Here is a 5,283-nt window from a genome sequence, read left to right as displayed (position 1 = left end):
TGCTCAAATCTGTTTACAGAAAAACGTATTTTTCTTTTTTAACCATTTTCCACCTTCTTGTGTGATCATGTTTGATACCAAGCATGTATATTGGAGATAATCGAAAATTAGTCCTGTTGACCACACGGCCAGGTTGCCGCAATTACCGCAGTGGCCGAACCTGGGCTTTTATACCTTAGGTTTGAGCAAGGTAGCCGTAAGGTCCACCAGCCAGACGTGCTAGCACACCTCCGTCGATGTAGCCATTCACACAACAGTCTTTTGTGATCACGTGGGTGCAGGATGTGCCGCTCGTTTGGTTTAGTGGAGCCTGGATATGAACGTTTTAAACTTCCTCCAACCACTGTACATTTGCTTTGAATCTAATTTAAATTTCAGTTCCTGGATAAGATCATGGAGTGAAAGATTGCTTTGGAGAACTGGACTGTGTATGTAATACGATGTAAATGATTTTCTTGAATAATGCAGATATTAGGATGAGTAGGAAGTTGAGGGTGCAGTGTACATGTATACAGTAACCATATTGCTCACAATGTGCAGGTATACTGCTTTCACAGAAATTACATGAACGGAAAGAAATGGGAGAAGGCGCTGGAAACCGAGTATGGTTAATTAAAGTAATCAAGTTTGTATTGGGAAGTGCATTGTGGATACTTTTATCTTCGCCCAAGATGGAATATTATGTTGTTTTCTTTTTTTAATATAATAGTTTGGTGGTTCAAATTTGATCTGAAATGTTGTTCCTAACTCTGCTTGCTTGTGGCGGTTACCGTTCATGATGAAGAAGGCAGTCGTGTGAACTACTGTACCTGCTGACTTTGTCTGCTTATAGCATCGAACATTCTCACCCAGAAGGCATCCACGTTAAGGGTAGCAAGCAGTGCAACCTGGTGCCAAGGAACCTCCAAGACCAGAACAGTTGCCACCCACAGTCCAGGCAGGAATTTGGAATTTGTTCAGGTTGCCGGGAGAGAGCTCACCTACTCTTCACAAAGGAGCCTGAGGGGTCTTTTACATCCACAGATGAATGCCAGCAGATGGGACGCCTAGTTTAACATCCATTGGAGGGATGGCACACATTGATGAATCACCCTGCCTGTGAAACACCATGATGGCAGTTTATAGCTCGGTCAGTGTTCAAACCTCGATTTGATGGCTTCGAGGCGAGTGTGTGTACCTCTCGGTCATCCTGCCAGCCCACTGTGCTTGCATACAAGCTTGACAGACAGTCATTGCCATACTGTGCAGCCTGTCATGTACATTTCAACAGGTTTGGGTTTTGTTTGTTTTGGTTTTTTTAACCATAAATTTCATTATCATTCTCTATCCACCCTTTCTATCTCGTGTGATTGTGGCTCCTCAAACAATGGAGCATCTCCTCGATTGCCCTCTCTTACCAGAGCCTTGCGGACCAGACAATCTGACGGTTTCCACCTCCTGTGCCAGAGCCCGCATTTTGCAGTGGGTGGGAAAAGTGTAGCAACACGAAAGAAGAAGATTATTTTGAGCATGTTTTTACATTGGGAAATGTGATTATCGAGGATGGGCATTCCCTCAAATTATTAATCTACATACATCACTCTGCCTTGTATAAAGTTCTCTGTCCAATTTGAACTACCCTTGTAATTCTCTTCTTTGTTTTTATTTTAATCTTCATTTTGTTTAACCATCAATCTTACGTCCCTCCAAGCTTTCCAGCAAATCCCAAATATGGCAATGATACTCCATGACAGGTCATATAGTGGCCTTGTACAGATGTAGCATAGCAGCTTGAGGAAAGGTGTGTGTGTGTGTGTGTGTGTGTATGTGTGTGTGTATGTGTGTGTGTGTGTGTGTGTGTGTGTGTGTGTGTGTGTGTGTGTGTGTGTGTGTGTGTGTGTGTGTGTGTGTGTGTGTGATGGTGTGTGGCACTGGGTCTGCTGAAAAGAAGGTCATACTGTTGTAGATTTCCGCCCGTTCGGCGTGCGGCCGACCGCCTTAGCCCAACTGCGGTCGCGCGCGCCCACCGAACACACAATCGAGTTGTAGCTTCCGGATCAACGCCGAAACCCAGCTGCTGGTGTTTTTAACACGCCATAAACCAGCCAATCCCTCTGTCCACGCGCAACAGGGTCGATCGCCGAATTGTCGATGTACCTAATTATTCGCGCAGACAGAGATACCGGGAGTTTATACCTCGACGGGGCCTGCACAAAAACGATCCGCTTAAGCAGCTCGTTCCGTATGCGATTGCCGAGCGGTTTTATATCGCCAAGTCCCGTCGGACCAGATGTACGTTTTATCGGCTTGATAATCAGCCAGCTAATTCCCTGAACGCATCATGGCAGTTTAATGGAGAAAGGGACGCAACGAGCGGGTGACATTCAACAATGGGGAACATTTATTTGCACACAGGCATGCAAGCTATGAATGATTGGGGATAGGGTACAGGACACGAGCAAAAGTCTACAGCAGATGTCTATTTATTATGTACATGCACTTACACAATTCACTACTTAAGGACAAGGCGCCACAGACTTTCATGCAAAACCCAAGAAAGAAAGAACAGGCTCGTAAGTCTTTATTATTCCTCAGAGCCGGGATGACCAAAGGGGCTCCAAGAGGCCAGGGCAGGTTACCTGGCTGCCCCTGGCGGCTCGATGGGCTCTTGTTCGGCAGCCCTCGGTGTCTTTGCCTGGACCCCCGAGCTCCGACTGGCTCCCTTGGTCATCCGGCCTTCACTGTGGCCTGGCTTAGCCGACGACGCGCTGGAGGAGTGAACGGGTCTCGACCCCGGCTACCGAGTTGCGCCGGCGAACCTTCCAGCGATCCAACTGCCCGCACTCCACCACTCCAAACTCAGATCCCACCTCCGAACTCTCCAGCTCTCAACGGGGCGTCTCTCCACTCCCACCGCCAACTGCCTTTTCGGCCAGCGAACGCGGATTTTTATCGCTCCAAGGGAGGGGCCGCTGTGGGCTTTTTCACCTGAAATCCGTGCCCTCCCTTCTTTCCCCTTTGAACCTTTACCCAGGCTGGATCCGCCCCTCCCCCTTCCCGGTGCATGGGGGGGGGGGTGGCGGGGGGGAATCCCAGGAGTGATCGGGCTGTCTCTCTTCGGAGCATTTGGTTTTTGTAACTGTCACTTTTGTTTTCTTCTTCGGGTGGCTTTCTGGGAGTGTGCTTTTCGTTTGTAGAGATGTCGTGGTTGCAGTGTGGTTGGCGCTCTGGTGGGGATGGCGTGATTGTTGAGATGCTGTGGTGGTGGAGGAGGTGGCGTGGTTGTAGTGGTGTCGTTGAAGAGATGCTGTTTGTTTGAAATAAAAGATAGAAAAGAATAACACGACCTCAAAGATTCACAACCCGGGACATAAATAATTCCCTTTATACATCAGTGGGGAATTCTAACCTGGAACACACACTTACCGAAATAACTGACCTCTGGGGAACCTGACTGGTGTTCTGTGAATTTCCACAACCGTAACAATACTTTGAAGCAAAGCAGAACAAAACTATTGTTCAATTTGCTAGTCAATGGCAGAAAGCTATTACCCAGTTTCCACCTCAGTTGACTGCCAGGTGCAAAACTCTTACACCATTATATTTATGTTCATAAATTTGACATACCGTACATGTAAATGTACCATTTAAAACGACAAATAACACTTAAATTACATCTGAATAGCACTTGGAATCAGGCGCTTTACAATAAATAATACATATACATTTAACCATTTTTGCCACGGCTGAATGCATTGGCGTAAATCGCATAAAAAGGAGGCATGAAGATGTGTAAGCAAAAAAAAAAAAAACTCGGAGGTGAGAAGCAAGAAAAAAAAGATCTTCACCAACCAATGATGGGGCATTTCAGAGAACATTCAATACCCATTAAAATGTGTGTTGGGGGGGGGGGGTGGTTTGAGCCTTGCCTCCCCTACCCGGATTTCTCCCCATGCCTAAATAGTTACTTCGAAGGATACTTTCTTTGAACGTGATATTTATCATACAGATTATGTAGCATGACTTCTTTTGTTGATGATATATATATATATTGCGAATTCGCACTTTATTACGCGACACACGGAAAGCACGTATATACAGCCATACAGAATCGAAATGCACAGAAAGCAAATGTGATGCAACCGACTAACGCGTACACACGGCAACACTTATACAGTTCTACTTCACAGACGGCGCCAACACACATTTACACAAAACCAAAATAAAGAAGCCACCCTCACAGACAAGGAGGCAGACAGGCCCGTAGGCCAAATGTGTGCGGGACCTAGAGGAGCGGCCAGGTCCGCGAGACCGGGTGGGTCTTACCTGCGTCCTCGTGACGCGTTGGCGGGTAAGTCGCAAATGTGGCCACGTGGCTGTGCCCTGACTCCGTGCTCCTTGGCAGGTTTCGTTGGCACCACTTGTGGGGTGGGGGGGGGGACGGGGCCCCCTTTTGCACTATTTCAGCGCGGGGGAATGGGAGATTATTGATGCCCTGGGGGAGGGGAGTGGCTGGCTAGCTTGGGTCCCGCGACGAGACGAGCAATCCCACACCGCAACCTCGTCGCCGACCGCCGTCCTTCTTGCCTCGGACCCGAGCTCCCTTGCCTGCAGTTCCACCGCGCGCACTCGCCTCAACTTCACCAACGCAACGCAATGCGTCCCCAACAGCCACTTCTCGACGACCCTCTCCAGGCAACTCCAGAACTCGACTCTTCCTGCAACTCTTCTCAGTTCAGCACTCTCCTCACCCGACCGACCCGACTTTGCCACTCTTTTCAATTCGCCTTGCGCTCACCTTTTTATAGGCGGCAGGAGAAGCATATATGCAAATTTTAGGATCAGAACGCGATTGGAGGTGGGGCCACGCCGCCCCCTCACCCCGGTCAGCCAATGGTCGGGCAAAAATGGGCGTGAACCTCTCCTGATCCTAAAATTTGTATAGACGGACTTCACATACACACGCTTGGAGGCGGGGCCAAGCTGCCCCGCGCTCGCTAATTGGACGGAGGAGAAGTGGCGTTTTTGATCCGAATTTTCCCCTCGGAAAGGCCGCCATTCGCGCTCGCGGCTCGGTGCGCTCGGCACCAAACGCCGAACGGGCCCGAGACAGCCCAACGTTCAGTGTTCACAGGTGGTGCGGGAATGGCCGTAGAAGGAGAGAGGTGAAGGTGGTGGAGGGTTTCGGTGGTGGTTTGATGGTTATGGTGCCGTTTGGGAATGGTGATAATGTGGGAGCGTCGATGGTGGCGGTTGCGTGGTTGTTTAAAATATAGATAGAACAGAAAAAATGGCTAACTCAAA

General features: G+C 48.8%; 1 protein-coding gene across 5 annotated transcripts in view; it reads left to right on the top strand.

The window, feature by feature from the left end:
- UGGT1 (UDP-glucose glycoprotein glucosyltransferase 1) overlaps window positions 1-1,614 on the top strand; it is a 93,877-nt gene extending 92,263 nt beyond the window's left edge. For all 5 annotated transcript variants that reach the window (XM_085899741.1, XM_085899740.1, XM_085899737.1 and 2 more), the window contains exon 40: window positions 1-1,614. This exon is cut by the window's left edge and continues 225 nt beyond it. The gene's annotated coding sequence lies outside the window, so the exon portion shown is untranslated.
- Window positions 1,615-5,283: the final 3,669 nt, after the last annotated feature.

This window comes from Eptatretus burgeri, chromosome 10 (assembly GCF_056783735.1).
Source record: "Eptatretus burgeri isolate ZD-2024b chromosome 10, Ebu_testis_v1, whole genome shotgun sequence".
Taxonomy (NCBI): Eukaryota; Metazoa; Chordata; class Myxini; order Myxiniformes; family Myxinidae; genus Eptatretus; species Eptatretus burgeri.
This window is presented reverse-complemented; position numbering and strand designations above follow the sequence as displayed.